The sequence below is a fragment of the Acinonyx jubatus genome, chromosome E4 (assembly GCF_027475565.1).
Source record: "Acinonyx jubatus isolate Ajub_Pintada_27869175 chromosome E4, VMU_Ajub_asm_v1.0, whole genome shotgun sequence".
Taxonomy (NCBI): Eukaryota; Metazoa; Chordata; class Mammalia; order Carnivora; family Felidae; genus Acinonyx; species Acinonyx jubatus.
In genome coordinates, this window is record NC_069395.1 from 41,134,534 (window position 1) to 41,151,311 (window position 16,778).

The 16,778-nt window shown below is 42.0% G+C and overlaps 1 long non-coding RNA gene across 3 annotated transcripts in view; it reads right to left on the reverse strand.

Annotated features, from left to right (window-relative positions):
• The window catches only part of LOC113603963 (uncharacterized), a 32,550-nt gene extending 16,187 nt beyond the window's left edge, over positions 1–16,363 (reverse strand). For 2 of the 3 annotated variants that reach the window (XR_008293169.1, XR_003425778.2), the window contains exon 1: positions 16,228–16,363. This is a non-coding gene — a long non-coding RNA (uncharacterized LOC113603963). Of the gene's footprint in view, positions 1–698; positions 853–16,227 lie in introns of all 3 variants that reach the window. The other variant, XR_008293167.1, reaches the window with a different exon arrangement.
• Between the last annotated feature and the right edge of the window lie 415 nt (positions 16,364–16,778).

Sequence of the window (16,778 nt, forward strand, 5' to 3'; positions counted from 1 at the left end):
AAATATTGATGTTTAAAATCAGAAGCTAAAAAATCACACAGATTTCCAAAGGAGGAAGTCCTAATGGTTTTCTGAATGCACAAATAATAGCTTGTGAGAAGCTTTTAAAGAGCTTTCCTCTAAGTCTAAAGGCTCAAGGTTGTTTTTTTGGGTTTTTTTTTTTTTTTTTGAGGTTTCTTAATGGAATCTAAACACTTCATTGTGTTCACCAGAGCAGCAAATTGAATGTAAAGTGGCAGCAGACCCTAAAAGGGAGGCTGGTGACTTGGAGCACAATTTGCATGAAATACATTCTTTTTTTTTTTTTTTTTTTTTTATGGTACTTAAATGCTCCTATGAGACATTGAGTTTGACTTCTTGTATGGTTTCCTTTTTCACTACAGGTCACCCTAGAGGGGTCGGTCCATCCTGCCGCCTCCCAAACGTCACACCCAAGTCGCCACTTGGGGGCACTCTAACGCCTCCTTCCCTTCCCATCGCCATTTTCCCTCCTACCTTTACACAGGGTTGACCCTGTTTCTGGGGCCTTTTATAACATAATGGTCATCACTAGCCTCAGCAGTTTCTTAAAAAGAAACAAAGGAACACATCCTTAACATATTGAAAAATAATACATTATATAATTTTTCAAGGAGCATTTAGGAGGACTACCCCTCAAAAGAATCTCCTAAGATAGGTAGGGCGGATACTATGATCACCTTCTTTTAGAACAGACACTTTGGCTTGCGGAGATAGAGTCAATGTTTAAACCTTGAACGTTTCTGAAGCCAGAGTTTCTCTGCTTCTTCGGCCAGGCCTCTTTCCTGCAATTATTCTGACATAAGATCCAGCCTTATTTTGAAGGAAGATCATCTTTTAATGAAGACATCAAAGCAATAATCAGCCATAAGAATAGTACAATAGAAAAAGAAAGTCACATAATCACATTTCTCTTCCAGTATTTACTTGTAAAATGATTTCAATCTCAAAGAAGAAAAAATTGCGATCCCTTTTCAAAGTTGAATATAAATTCACTTAAACATGGAATAGACAGCTTGCCCAGATCTCTTCCCCACCCTTCCATCCACACTAGGCAATTTAATTAATGGGCGAACAGCCTGATGGTGGATTTTTCTGATAGAGTAGCATGAACGACCCACCCTTGCACAGTTCCTTGGCACACCACTCTGGCTGCATTACAGAAACAGAACAGAGTCGTATGGTTCCTGGAAAGTAATTGTTTGGCAGGGCTCTAGCCTCGGGCAAAATCCACATAGAAAAAGTGCTCAGGTGGCCCTCTCTGGTGCCAGGGGCAGGGTGGATGGCAGAGGGTGGGCGTTGATTGTGTGTGATGGTGTGAGGTCCTGAGGGGGGTGGAGGATGGGAGGACACAGCCAGGGAATATAGAGAAACCCGAAAAACAAGGCTCTAAATCATTGTTGCTTCTCTGCTCCTGTAACCCGTTCATTTAGCCATCAAGTGTATACTCAGTATCTGTTGCTTGCTCAGCACTGAACAAAGAGTTTTGCCTAAGTGAACACAAGAGACCAACTTTTAGAGGCACCTGGATGGCTCAGTCAGTTGAGTGTTAGACTTCCGCTCAGGTCATGATCTCAAGGTTCATGAGTTCAAGTCCCACATCGGGCTTGCTGCTATCAGCAAGGAGCCGGCTTCTTCTCTCTCCCTTCCTGGCTTGTGCTCCCTCAAAAATAAATAAATAAACATTTAAAAACAGGGAGAGAGACCAGCTTTTAAAGGGTATAAAAAAACAAGTTCATGCCTTTGATCAGCTTTCAGTTCAGATGAGGAAATTGTTTCCCAAGAAGTTATTTAACAAATATGTTGAGCTTCTACTCTGCAGTGGGGGTGTCTGACAGGCCTCAAGGCTCCACTTTGAAATACTGATACATTCCAGTGTAAAGAACCAGCTTTTAGAGCCCACTTACTGACAAGGTCAATGTTATACAGACGTGCAGAAGATTGCTCTTAAAATTACCCCAAGACTGTGGTCATGTTAAAGTGTGAATCAACAAAAAAACATTTCAAAGAACTTGCTGGACATCTTTCCAGGATGTTTTCAAAGGAGTGGGGAGAAGAGCAAACTCCCATCTCAGACTTGAGGCTGATCAGATCCGGGAGCCCTCCCTCTACCTTCATTTCCATGTCACTACAAAGATGAGCCTCAAACATGGTCAGCATAGTGTGACCTGCTTAACAGAAACGATTTCAGCGCCGTGGTTGTGGATTCCAGGCCCCTGTCCACTCTCGGCAAGTGGCAACAGAGACCCTTCTGTGGGTATTTTCAAAGGTCTTAGGATCTCCCTTTTATATGAAAATGTCTTTTGGAAACCAGAGGCTGCTGCCTGTGATCTCACACTGCACACACCCATAGTAGAACGTCAGGCTCTTAGTTCAGACAGGAGCCGGTCAGGCACTTGGCCAGTGTTCAGCCTGTTCCCTGCTCCTCCTGGTCCTCTGAGTTGGGACCTTAGGGTGCTACACCAGTGAATGCTTGACTGTTTCTACCTTTCTGCAAATGACTTTTGCCATGTGATGCAATGATTACGGCAGGATATTGAAGAAGCAGCTGCCACTAATGGAGGAAAGGGCAAGCCTCTCAAGAGTGCTTCTGTTCCCACAAGGCGACACCAGCATTGCCAACCAGCTTTCCATGCAAACCGGCACCCAGATGTCCATTCAGCTTGTCCGAAAAGCCTTCAAAAAGTCTCTCTGCAAAAGAAAGGTCTGCACAGAACAAAACATACCCCGGTCTCAGCCTGTCCCTAGCTTTGATTTGGGGCAAGGTTTAGTTTTCATATTCACAAACCCAAAGAGTAAGACCCATGATTTCTAAGGTCCTTTCCAGCTTTAACTTTCTATGTATGTAAAAGCCAAAGGGAAAAAAAAATCAGGCAGTAGTCATTAAGATTCACCGCCCTGCGATCAAAAAGAATGAAATATTGCCATTTGCAACAACGTGGATGGAACCAGAGTGTGTTATGCTAAGTGAAATAAGTCAGTCAGAGAAAGACAAACATCAGATGATTTCACTCATATGTAGAATTTGAGAAACTCAACAGATGAACATAGGGGAAGGGAAGGAAAGATAAGGAAAAAAGAGAGAGAGAGGCAAACCATAAGAGACTTTTAAATCCAGAGAACAAATTGAGGGTGGCTGGAGGGGTGCTGGGTGGGGGGATGGGCTAAATGGGTGAGTGGCGTTAAGGAAGGCACTTGCTGTGGGGTGCCTGGGAGTTATGTGTAAGTGACAAATCACTAAATTCTATTCCTGAAATCATTACGCTATATGTTAACTAACTTGGATTTAAATTTTTGAAAAAGGGAAAAAAATAAAAATAAGCAGATAAATATCACATTAAAAAAAAGAAAAGAAAAAGATTCGCCACCCTGTGGCTGAACCAAATAGTTTTTCTAAAGTTTATTTTAATCTTTATTTAAAATGCTATAAAGTTTATTCAAAATTAATCATTTAATTAACAATTAGTACAGAACAGCAAAGTAATTAGTGGTTGGTATACACACAAGAACCCCGAACTCTGAGTCAAAAGACCTGAGTTTCAAGCCATCAGAGAGGCACCATGCTCTGCCCAAGGGAAAAAAATCATGATTTGGGAGCTGAGCTCAAATTCTAGCTCCATCACTTTCTAGCTGTGAAACTTTGTGCCAGTTACTTAACCTTTCAGGGTCTGTTATTTCATCCGTAAACGGGAATAAGCAATATATCACCAGATTGTAGTTTAATATATAGAAATATAGGAGCGCCTGGATGGCTCAGTCTGTTGGGCATCTGACTTCGGCTCAGGTCAAGTTCATGGGTTTGAGCCCCACATCAACCCCTGGGCTAACAGCGCCGATTCTGTCTCCCTCTGCTTCATATTCTGTCTCCCTCTCTCTCTGCCCCTCCCCCACTTGCACTCTCTCTCTCTCAAAAAACAAAAACAAAAACAAAAAAAGATTTAGAAATATAAAGCTTAAGATTTATTAAGCTCTTGGCACATGGTAGGAATTCAGTTAATATTGGTTTATGTAAATGGATTTTCTAAGATCTCTTAGGGAAGAAAACTAACATATTTTGAGTTCTAGCTTTGTGGTAGCAAATTCCATGACTTCAACATGTAGTCCTGATGAAGTGGATACTGTTGTCCGAATTTCAGCCTAAATTCACTTCCCCCGATGTAAAATGGGTGTAATATCTTTCCTACTCAATCCAAAAAAATTCTTACGAAGATTAGACTAATTTAATGTGAGACTTGCAAATTGTTGATATTTATATAAGTGGGAATATCCTAGCTATTTCTTTATTAAACACTCTTTACAGTAATGTTCAATCACCCAACATGCATGTATTCAGATTCTACCATTTGGCCATTGATTCAGAACATAGTCTCTGTTCTCAGTGCTCTTATAACCAGGGGCACCAAAATAACACCCAGGAAACTAATGAGAATAGTTAGGAACAGCTGAGTTGTCACTGCAGTAGAAAGTAGTTAAAAGAGAATGATATGACTTAAAAGATAAATAAATTTAAGGTGAAGAGATGGAGAAAAGGGAAGACACTTCATATAAAGGAACGAGCATGAAAATAGGAAGCCTTTGAAGAGATTAGGATTCTCATCCTTGTAATTTACAGGAACATTAATTATTGAATCTTTCATGCAGCAAACATTTATTGAGCATCTATTATGTGCTAGGCACTATTCTAAGTGTTGGATATATGGAGTGAACAAATTAGAAGGTAGTTCCCTTGAGGAGCTTATATTCTAGTAGGTGAGACAGATTAAATAAAATAAATAAATTATACAGAATGTTAAGTGATGAGCACTTCAGAGAAACCAGAGTAGAGCAGGGTGGGGGGATCAAGAGTGACAGGAGTGAGGTCGTAGGTGGCAACAGAAAGTAGAGAGATCAGACTAGGTTTCATTGAGAAGGTAACACTTGAGCACAGGCCTGAAGGAGGAGTAATAAGTCAAGGAGATACACAGGGAAAGAGCTTCAGGCAGAAGGAAGAGTGAACAGTTATAGCAGTGGTTCTCAAACTGTGATCCCTACCCAGACCAGCAACATTAACATTGTCTGGGCATTTACTAGAAACACACATTTTCAGTCTCCACCAGAAACTCTGGTTCAGCCCAGCAATCCCCCTTCAGGGGACTCTGATGTTCCCTAAAATTTAAGAGCCACTGAGCTATAAAATAAAGGTCTAGTTGGTGTGTGCCAAGCCTGTGTCAGTCTTGTGCAAGGCCAGCATGGCTAGAGCGAACTAAGTAAGAGGGAGAGAAATAGTAGGTGACATCTAAAGAGAGAATGACACCAAGAGGTGGGGGTGAGAACGGGAGAGATCCTGTAAACTCTTGTTAGCCATTGTAAGGACTTTGGTTTTCACTCTGAGTGAAGTGTGGAGACATTTCAAGATTGTGACTAGCAGTGACACCATGTGTTTTGAAAGCATCCTTCTGGCTGCTGTTAATGATAGATTGTAGGGGTGCCTGGGTGGCTCAGTCGGTTGAATGTCTGACTCTTGATTTCCACTTGGGAATTGGTCAGATCGGCCCTGCATTGGGCTCTGTGCTGGAGCCACAGAGTCTGCTTGGGGTTTTCTCTCTCCCTCTTTCTCTGTCCCTCCTCAGCTTGTGCCCTCTTTCTCCCTCAAAATAAAAAATATATATATAAGCTTTAAAAAAAAGAATAGATTGTAGAGGGGTGCCTGGGTGCCTCAGTCAGTTGAGCATCCAACTCTTGGTTTCCACTCAGGTTGTGGTCACAGGGTCATGGCATCAGGCCATACGTTGGGCTAGGTGTGGAGCCTGTTTGGGATTCTCTCTCTCCCTCTGTCTCTCTCCCTCTGCCCTTATCCCCAGCTTGTGCTCTCTATCTCTCTAAAAATATAATAATAATAATTTAAAAAAGAATAGATTGTAGAAGGGTGAAAGTGGAAGACTTTTTTTCAGGAATGCAGGCAACAGATAATAAAGAGTGGCTTGGATTAAGATGACAGTGGTAAAGATGGAGACAGGAAGTGGAATCTGAATATATTTTGAAGGTAGAGCCAAGGGATTTCCTGGCAGAGTGGTTGCAGGGAATGAGAGAAAGAAAGATATTGAGGATGTTTCTGGCTTGAGCCACCGGAAAGTTGAGTTGCCATCAACTGAGATGGGAAAGGTGCAGCGGAAGCAGGTTCGTGAGGAGAGGCAGGGAGGCGGGGGTGGCGCCTCAATAGGAAGTTGAGTTTGGGACATGTCTGAGATGTCCATCCAACCTCCAAATGGAGATGTGGAGTGAGCAGTTGGATCTATGAGCCTATATTGAGTTGAATCAACTCGTCATCATTCTGAGTTACATGGGGAACCAATGGCTACCAGCAGCATTAAGAACTGATTCTGCTCACTTCAAATCAAGAGTGATACCAGAGTTCTTAGTCTTTTCACTACTTGTTTCTTTATAATCCACATATCCAAAAGAGCAGTTTCTTTTCTTGACTAGCTAAAAGCCCTCCAGGCTCAGGTCAAGGGACTTTTACCCCCAGAAAGGTCTTGGCCTTGGAGAAATGGAAGCAGTGGGGGTACTTAGCTCTCCAGACTTTTGGTGAAAATCAATTGAATGATCTCATGCTAGATTTTGCCTTTTTATCTGAAGTTCTACCTATGTGGCAATTTAGAGGGGTTCTCCACCCACCCCCAAAGGGAAAAAATATATGGTAGCATTAGCTCAGGGTACATGACAAGAAGCTCCAATCATAGAGTAGGAGAAAGTGTATGTTATAAAGGAGCCAAACACCTCACTATAATTAACTGTTTTATCAGCTGCTTTGAAAACATATCATTGAGAATTTCCAAAAGAAAAAGAGTTGGGTTTCCCAGCTGAGACTGTTTGGAACCTGGTCGCCGGGGTTTCCATAAACTAAACTATCATTAAACATTTTCACCACTGAAGGGGGTCATTAGGTGTGCAAGCCCATTTGATTTAAATTCCTATTTATTTTTGGTTGTGGATCTCTATATAGATTTGTGTCCCTAAGGCAGAAAATAAGATAATGACATTTATGGATCTTAAACATGTATTTTCTCAAAGGTCCACATGGATAGAGAAACTAGGGTTGCAATAAGGGGTAGACATTACATCCAAATATTTTGCCTAAATGGCTCCTTGTTCTATTTCCCAGTTCATGAAAAATGACCTGGACTGCCCCAAAGAAGCAATTCTTCCCTTTTATTTACCCACCTGCCACAAAGCAGCGTTCAGCTCTATGTGGACAGATACAACAAGGGGGAATGGGCTCGGAAAGGTCCAGAATTGCCTGCCCACAAGGCAGTCCTACAGGGAAAACACTAGGTTCAGAGAGCAGTACCTTCAAGGTGATACAGGCCTGCTGTTGTATCAGGTCCTCTGGTTTTAACTGAGGCCAGATGAAAGAGAAGTACACTCAGAGGAATTGTCCTATGTTGATTGGTGCCACCCTGGTTTTAAGCATTCACTTAACATCTGCCAGCTTAGTTCTCAGATAGGCCCTGGGATTCTCATTTAAGCAGGGATCTGAACTTGGACTGCCTCATCTCTACTTTGGCTTCCTGGACTAGATTCTAGTGTCCAGCCACGTCTTTCCCCAGCACCAAATTTGGCCTGTCCTTGACTTCATCTTCACAGTCTCCCAGTGGTCAGGTCTCTTGTGACTCCCTGACCCTGACCCACCTCAAGCCCAGAGTTTTCTCTCTGCTTAGGCCCATCTTTCATGGTGCTCCTACATGTGAGCTGCACTGTATCCTCATTTTTTCAAGGTCAGACTCCAGAGCCCCTTAAGTGTAGAAAGCAGTATTTAATAACGAGGGCCCTCCAAGTTTTGCAATACAGCCTATGGTCCCATTTCAGGAATAAGAAACCAAAATTATTATAGTCCCACTTACTCACAGGAGCATTGAGAAAGCCTCCCCAGGCTAAGTCATTCCAGCCAGTCTTCTACCCTCACTACTGGTGATGAGTCACTGAGGCTGCCGCCAGGGATGTGACATTTGGTGACCATGCACTGTGACTTAAGGCACAGGATCGGGATGGGAGAGAGAAAGAAATAGACCAGTCTAGGACAAGGGATTAGAGGGTCACCAGTACTCTACTTCCCTCCTGAGACCCTCTAAAATGTTTGTGGTAGCAGAAACATCCCCTTTACGTTATTTTACATTTGGAGGTGGAGAAGAACATTCAGCTAGTCTTCGAAGTGTTTTGCACCCACCTCTGCTCCCTCAGGTGACACCCTCACAAGCTCTGTGAACTCTCCCCCAACCAAACAAGGTAGTGCTTTCTTCTTATTTCACCAGCACCTAAAACTCTCCTAAGGCAGTCATCTTTTAAAAATGAAATAATTACATTTAAATCACTTAGAACAATGGCTGGCACATAGTAAGCATTGAATATGTGCTAGCTCTAATTATTATTTTTGTCTCTGGTCTGCAGATGAATCTGGTGCCACTGGCCTCTTCAGATGCCAGTATCTTAATGCCCCCCTTCGGCCCCCACCACACATATGCACAGCCAGATCTCATCTCAGTGAAAACAAAAAACCCAAACAATAGCAACAACAAAAAACAACCCCAAGCGTTATAATTAGATAGGTCAAGGTGTGCTATTTAGGTGGCTTTTTAAAAATAAGCCCCAAACAAAACCACTCAGGGACGTGGAAATTAATTTCAAACGCTTACATGATAAGCAAATGTAATATGGAGACCTTGTTTGGGTCCTGATTCAAATCAACTGACTATAAAAAGACTCTTTAGAGACAATAAGGGAAACTTAATTACAGACTGGGTATGCATGATACCAAAGTAGTGTTGTTAATTTTGGTAGGTGTGATAATAGCTTTGTGGTTATGTTTTCTTTTTTTAAGTCAATATTTTGAGAGATTCAGAGGTGAAATAATATGATGTCTGGTATTTGCTTTAAAGTACTTCAACAAATAGGGGCACCTGGCTGGCTCGGTCAGTGCTACATAAGACTTGTGATCTTAGGGGGCGCCTAGGTGGCTCAGTCGACTGAGTGACCGACTCCGGCTCAGGTCACGATCTCGCGGTCTGTGAGTTCGAGCTGTCTCTCTGCCCCTCCCCCACTCATGCTCTGTCTCTCTCTATCAAAAATAAATAAACATTAAAAAAAAAAAAAGACTTGTGACCTTAGGGTAGTGAGTTTGACCCCCACGTTGGGTGTAGAGATTACTTTTAATTAATTAATCAAGTGCTTCAGCAAATAAAAACAGTAAAGACATCAAAAGGGGGGATAGATCAAGTACATATGGCAAAAACTTGGTAATTATTGAATATAAGTGAAGGAAATATGGTGGCTTATTGAATTTTTTTCTCTACTTGACTGAACTGGCAAAAAGAAAATGTTGATGACCACTGGTCTTTAGATCTAAGTTTTCAACAGTACCAGCAAGGTTGTCCGGCCTAGGACCACTGACTGATACTAAGGGATTCAATGAGAGATGGTTGAAACCTGGACCAGAGGGGAAAGTAATAGGGTCAGGGGTGGTCAGAGGTTTGGGAGAACTTGATTCTGGGTCCCTGGAGGTTTGGGAGAGAGAAGCGTAGCAAGGTGAGACCAGTGCCATGCTGAGAACTGAGGAAAAAGGAGAGAGATCCAACAGAGAGAGTGACTGTAGGTAAACACCTCCGCTTGTGTGGTGGCATCCAGGCCATTTTGCCCCCAGCCTCTCCTTGGAATAAGCCAGCCTATTTCCAACAGAGCTGGATTAAAGTAATCCCTAGCCGTTCTCCCGACTAGAAACAGAACACTTGTAGGGACTGAAAAAATAGAAATGACCTCTTTCCCACCCGCATGCCCCCAAATGTCAAGAATCTCTTAAAAACGCTTGCAGCAACACTCATGGTAAAATTCTGGGAGGCTGTCTCTGTTTCTCTTTTCTTACAATTTTGTTTCAAAGGGGCAAGATCTTCCATGTACTATTTAGAGTTAAGTTTGCAGCGTTAACATTCTTTGGTGATGAGTACAGCTCATTCACCCTGATGTGAAAGGACCAAGATCACATCCTTCTCTCTCTTGCTGGTGAAAACCAGCAGAGCGCAGGGGGCCCTGGGCACTGGGAGAATGAAGACAAACTTCAGTTGCCTGCTTTACAATGTTGCTGAGCACTGTCTACCTAAATCTCCTGGGCGAATGGAAGTAGTTGGAGAGTGTGAGGCCTTGCCTCCTCTCAGAAAACACTCCAACAAAGGCAACAGGAGACTGTGCAAGAGGACCTACATTTCCATTCATGTCTCAGGCATCAATGATGCCCCTTCTCTCTTGGGCTCTGTTCAGAAAAAAATGCCGGATGCTGAACATATCTATAGCCACCAAGGACACTCCCTGTGTGACACCTCAGCCTGATCACTTTTCTTTTCAAGTCTCAGTTCTTGAATTTCTGAAATGAAGAGACAGACAGACAGACGGAGATGGAGAGAGGGAGAGAGGATACCAGATTTCTATATTTGTCTCTTCCCACTCTGAGGTTTGATGAGAACTAATGAAGTAGAGACTGTACCTGGCCCCCTGGGAAAAGATGCCTTTGTGTGTAAGGGAACGATGTCTTTTTCTTTATTTTCTAAAGATGTCTTTCCCATTAATTGCCTGATTTTGTGAAGTATGAAGGAATTTAGTTTCCTTTCTATTTTAGTTCATTATATTTTTTCTGACTCAACAATACTTTTAAAGAAAAGCTGGGTTGTATTCCCACTAACAGTTTAATAGAGTAATGTTTCAAGTGGGTTATAGGAAAATCATGTTAATCTTTTACCTGGAGCAAGGGGAAATAGATCACCTCTTTGTTGATCTTCCACTTCCTGCCAAAGGTATGAATCGTGTAAAAACACTGATCTTGTGTAGGCGGTGAGAGAATATTGAAAAAATAAGACTTCGCCCAGAAATGGAAGTTCCCCTTTTGTCTTGATAACAAACTTCTTCGTTTCTTTGGGGACTTATGCTTCCCTTCCCTGGCAAGTCCTGGTGATGCCGTCAGTCACAGTGCCCCATCCCTCGTCTGGCTTCACTGGGGATATGCCCAAGCAAGTTGACCAATCCAAGTATATCATCATTCTAACCATTGTCATTAATTCAGAGGTTGGCGAATAACCCAAGTGGGCCAAACGGGGCTTTCAAAAGCTGGCATAGCACGATCCAACAGAGCTCATCTACTCTTCATTGATGTCCTTGCTAGTTTGGATCGATGGTACAATGGAGCCCCTGCTCTGAGCTAAGTTCACACTCTTGGTGCCCAGCCAAAGCAGCTACAACCTGGGGGCCTTCCTGCCTAGGCCATAAGCTAACTAAAGCATCATCGAGGTTCCAAGGCAATGGAAGCTCCTATGGTTTGTCAAAGCCAGGCCTCAGACAATACTTTTGGACTTGGTGAAGTGAGGATGAACCATTTCACCTAAAGACACAGTGTTCCCAAAGGGAAACTCACCAAAACAAAAGGAAGATTTGGGCTGATGTTCCAGACTCTGGGAGAAGACCTAAAGATTCTTAAGGTAAGGTAGTATCATGATGGGCTTTCCCTGATCACAAAAAGACCCGTTTTCCCCTTTTCTCCAAGGTAATGGATGCCTGCACACAACTACACCTGGCTAACCAAGCAGGGACCATGCAAGAGAGACAAAAGATGGCTCAAGGTGATCTGAGGGCACCTCTAGACAGAGGATAGGCTGTCATAACTTCCTCAAGGTCCACAGTGTTAATCCCTACCATTGGCACCTGAATGCTTCAGAGAATGATAGTTTCTCTAGAGACAACCTGGTCCAGAGGTGGTTGGCATGAAAAACACTCTAGGCTTTTCTCTAGGACAGACTGAGAAATAGGAATCCCAGGTGGGTTAAGAAGTGAGTGCCCTTCGGATTAACTGAGTGGTGGTGAGGGAGGGACATGGGGGAAGAGTGCCATTTTATTTTCACTGGAAGGCCTGGTCTACGTGCTGAAGTGAGGCTACTTTGACATTTTCCCAGTTATATGTGGAATCTTGTGTTAAGCTTATTTGGCACCATATTTCTACTTTATTTTTGAGAGTACTCTTTAGAAATTGGCACCTAAGGCAGCTGTCTGTCTGGACTGACCCTCAATCCAGTTCTGAATCTGTGTGATTCCTTCTTTGCACCCTCTGTGCTTCCCCAGCCTCCTTTAAATAGGTCATGCTATCTCCCACCAAGGGCCAACGGAATGTATTAGTAACAGAACTCCACAGATAAAGGCTTATCTGCAGTGGTGACTGTTAGTTGCAATTTTTTCGGGGACTACTTCCCCTCTGACCTGTCTCCTGAGGCCTCACTTCAATAAGCCCAGCCATTGGTTATAATGCCTCACTTAGACCTTTCTGGATCTTTAATCTTGTAATGCTAATGAAAGCTTTATCCAATTTATGACATCCTACTAATAAAAATGTTGGCATGCATGGCCCTTATCCTCTTGGCTGGTGATAAAACAGTCTGTGATTCTAGTTGGGACTGACTTTGACTCAAGTGTTCCTTAGCCAGAGGTGAATTGTTTCTTTTTTATTTATTTCATTTTATTTTTTTTAAGTTTGTTTATTTATCTTGAGAGACAGAAAGAGAGAGAGAGAGAGAGAGAGAGCGCATGTGCGTGCCTAAGTGAGGGAGGGTCAGAGAGACAAGAGACAGAATCCCTAGCAGGCTCCATGCTATCAGCACAGGGCCTGATGTGCAGAGCCGGGGCTCGAACCCATGAACCATGAGATCATGACCTGAGCCGAGATCAAGAATCAGATGATTAACTGACTGAACTACCCAGGCATCCCATGAATTGTTTCTTTATATCTATCCAGTGGCTATCTGAATTTTATAAATTTAAATATTCTCCTATCAGAGAAAATACCCCAGGTATAAAGTGTGACCTTTATGTGTAAGGAGACAGAGAATCTGTCCAAGTCAGATTACTTAATTTAAACGTTAAATCAAATTCCCTTGCTTGTGTTTTGCTTTTGGACACACAATACCAAAAACATTTCAGAGGTCAGTGGTGGGCATTTGAATTCCTTAAATGGAACAGCGCAGAGCAATCAGCTAGTTAATACTATTTTACAAGATTCTTATGTGAGAAGGCAGCAAAAACTCTGCTTTCAGGCTGTGCTTTCTGAAACACAGCAAGTAAAACAGATTAGGATTAAAAAGAAATAGAGCCATATTCATTTTAGATGCGCAGAATGAAATGGCCAGGAGTTAGCACCATGCAGTGAGATAGAACATCACTCAGTGAGATAGAGTGACCAACTGTCTGGGTTTGCCTGGGGCTGTTCCGGTTTTAGCACTGAAAGTCCCACATCCCAGGAAACCTCTCCATCCCAGGCAAACTGGAACATTTGGCCGTCCTAAAGTGGGTCAAGTCGCAGACCACAGGTCCTGGCCAAAATAAATAGGACTGTCCAGGTATTTTTGTGGTTGATGCATATTATTTGTCTCAACATCTTTGTGTCTTAGTAAAAGAAGAGTTAAATTCCTCAACCTCCCACTCAGAATTGTTAAAAGAAATTGCCTCAATTCATCACTAGGCAATTTGCAAATGCGAGATGCTATAAAATTATAAATAATAGCTTGGAAGTGATTTTCATGCAGCTAGTAGACCTTACCTGGCTGACGCCAAGGTCTTGCTGTGTAACTATTAGAGCTTTCCCTATGGAGAAAATCTAGCCCACTGTGAGTAACTTTACATTTCTTTCATTCCTGCTAATGTTAAGCCACCTCTAAGGACAATACAGAGCAACCTTGGCTCCGATTTTGTTGAACCCAGCTGGATGCAGCCAAATTATGGGCTTCGTTTTGGGTGGAGCATATTTTTGTGGGCTGTGGGAGACCTGTAATTTTTTTTTTTAATGCAAAACCATTTATAGCTTTGGGTGATGTAAAATCCTCAGGGTGCCTACAACAGTGTCATGCAACCAAAGGGCTTCCCGCATGATCCAGATGGGACACAGTGGAGCCAGGGCCTCACCCAAGCCTCTGTCCACCCACTCTCCACATCTCCTGCACCGGCCCGCCCTCAGGCAGGGCAGCGGGCTGCAAAGCCTTTTACTTCTTTCTCTGCTTGTGGTTCAGAGGTTTCAATTACCAGCCAGATTTTCTTTTTATTGAGAGAGCTATTGTTTGAGGCTGCGCATTCATCCATCCATAAGTACCTCAAATCGTCTGACTTGCTAGCTTCAGAACCATGGCAACAGCAGAGTTTTGTGCAAGAGTCCTAGGTGAGAAGGCAAACCTCATTTGTAGGTGAAGCCCTACCATAGTCTGGCTGATATATCACAGGCCAATTGCCCAAACTATGGGACTTCTGTTTCCTCATCTGTTAATGAGCGAGTTGGATTACATTAGCTGTAAAGTCCTTCTAGCCTCTGAAGTTGGATGATTCAATGCAAGAGTGCTAAGTGGAGAGGAATAGGGGAAAGAGAGGGAAAAGATTAAGAGATGCAGGGTGAAGTTTAAGCAGTAAGGTGGAAGCCCAAGCCCTGTAGAGAAAAGGTGGCCAGGGCGAGATCCTCATGCAAAGGGCTAGCCAACCACCATTAGGACACAAATAGCTGCCCCTCAGTTCTAAGGAGCTTGCTGGGCTATGATGGGATCTTATTTCTCCCCCATCGTCACCCTAACTTACAGTACAAGTGCTACTCAACAGCCTTCCACTGGGGGTGATATGGAGGAAAGAGTACCACAAAGTCTAAAAAGGTAACGTTAAAAAAATTGGCTCTAAAAAAATAGCTCAGAAATCCATTAAACTGAACTCCACTTACAAATAGCTCATTTTCTCAACAAAACAAAACCGCTGCACTTGTACAGATCTCAGTGGGAAACCCTGAATTAGCAAACAGCCCTACAAATGCAAGTTCATGGAAGTTATTACACACGGCATGGCTACGTGGGGGATGAAACAAGGAAGCAGAAATCATCCGGTTACTTGAACTGGCCTTCACTCTGGGCTCTCCAGCCCTGGGTCCAGTGTTCTTCATTGTAGGTCTCCAAGAAGTCTGCGTTACTGGGATCTGATAACCTCTGTGATCATAAAGGATCTTAATTGAAGCAGGGTCCAGAGGAGTATCGTTTACCAGAACACTTTAGTTCCTGATGGTATAATGGTATTGGTGGTCCTCAATTTTTGCTACTCCCTCTATCCAAATTAACTTATGGGTATAGCCCACAAAAGAAAATAACAATCCATTATCTATCCTAGATTCCTTCATCCTGGGGTCCCAAGAATTCCAAGGGATATGCACAGTAGTAACACAAATCTGAGAGCTACTTTTGTCATTTTAAAAGTTGTATTGGTGGTTATCAATTTGCCTGAGTCTGTTCCATTCCTGAAACTTTGTAGCTACCTTCACATTCACTATAGTTAAGCAGGCACATTGAATGATGCCAGGAATTTACTCGGGTCCAATCTCCGTTTACCCATTGTGAGTTTCATCTCACAATGGCTACCTTTATAACCTTGACCCTCTAATCCCTCCAGATATGACCCCTGATAGTTTGCATTTGGTCCTTATAATTTTTTAACTTTATTATGGAAAATTTTATATAGATGGGTGAATGGATAGATGATAGATAGACAGACAGATAGATGATAGATACAAAGAAACAGAGACAGACAGAACAAGAGACAGAGAGAGGAAATAGTATATTAACCTCCATGTAGCCATCACTGAGCTTCCATATTATCAACTCATTTGAAGTCCAGAAGAGATCATTTTAAACACTCTGCTCCTTTAAACAATGAAATTATTTTTTATAATATTTATGAAATGAAACAAGTAACAATAATGGCCAGAAGAGAACTGCAGGCAGTGAATTTTCTGTTATTGAATTTCCTATATGTAATCACAGCAGTAGATAGAATAAAAATAAAATGAATATTACAGTACTAAGAAAGAGAAAGGCATAATATTTATTCAATAGTGTTTATATCTATCTAGCAGTTTGAACTTGATTCTTTGGTTACCATCTGATATAACAATATTTTATATACATAATTGTCCAATAACTAACAGGTGAATATTAATAAAATGGATATGTTTGTAAAAGGTTCAATTTAGGCAACTATTAAATCATAACACAAATGTAATATTTTATTTTCTTGATTCATTCTTCAGTTTTAAAATAATGAACAATCAAGAAAGCAAAATAAATTTCAATTTAAAAACTACTGTTCAAAATCAGTAAAATGTTTCAGGTATGAACTAAAATTTCTACTTACCAACAATAATATTACACATTGTGGTTCAGTCTCTGTTTCCCTATTTTCAATTTTCAGCATAAATAAACACTCCCAAAGGTCACATGGAATAACTGAATTGGAGTAACTGAAGTTTTCTTTCTTTGTCTTGTACAATTGCTACACTGTCCTAGTTGATTTCAAATCTACTTTTTAAATGCAGGAACATGTTGTTCCACAGGGTTAAAAATATGCACTTCAGCAGAAGTGAGCTCCTGATTCGAGACCAGTACAGATTTTATTAATGTTTTAAATTCTCTACAAATAATGCACCCCTTTATTGTCTACACCTTGGGTGAGTTGCTTGCACCATATGTTCCTTATGGACACTGTTACTTACTTGTTCATGTCTATCTAGTAGCGGCCTGGGGACCATGTTCTTCTCAGTACTCTGGCTCTGTCTATCCAGGCCTTAGTCGTTTGTTTTCTCTGTGTCTAACATCCCTGACTTTGTCCACATTAATATTAGATAATTTTAGACAAATTGCGCTTTGACAATCCTGCAAGGTACATGATTTTTTAGCTTTTCAGAA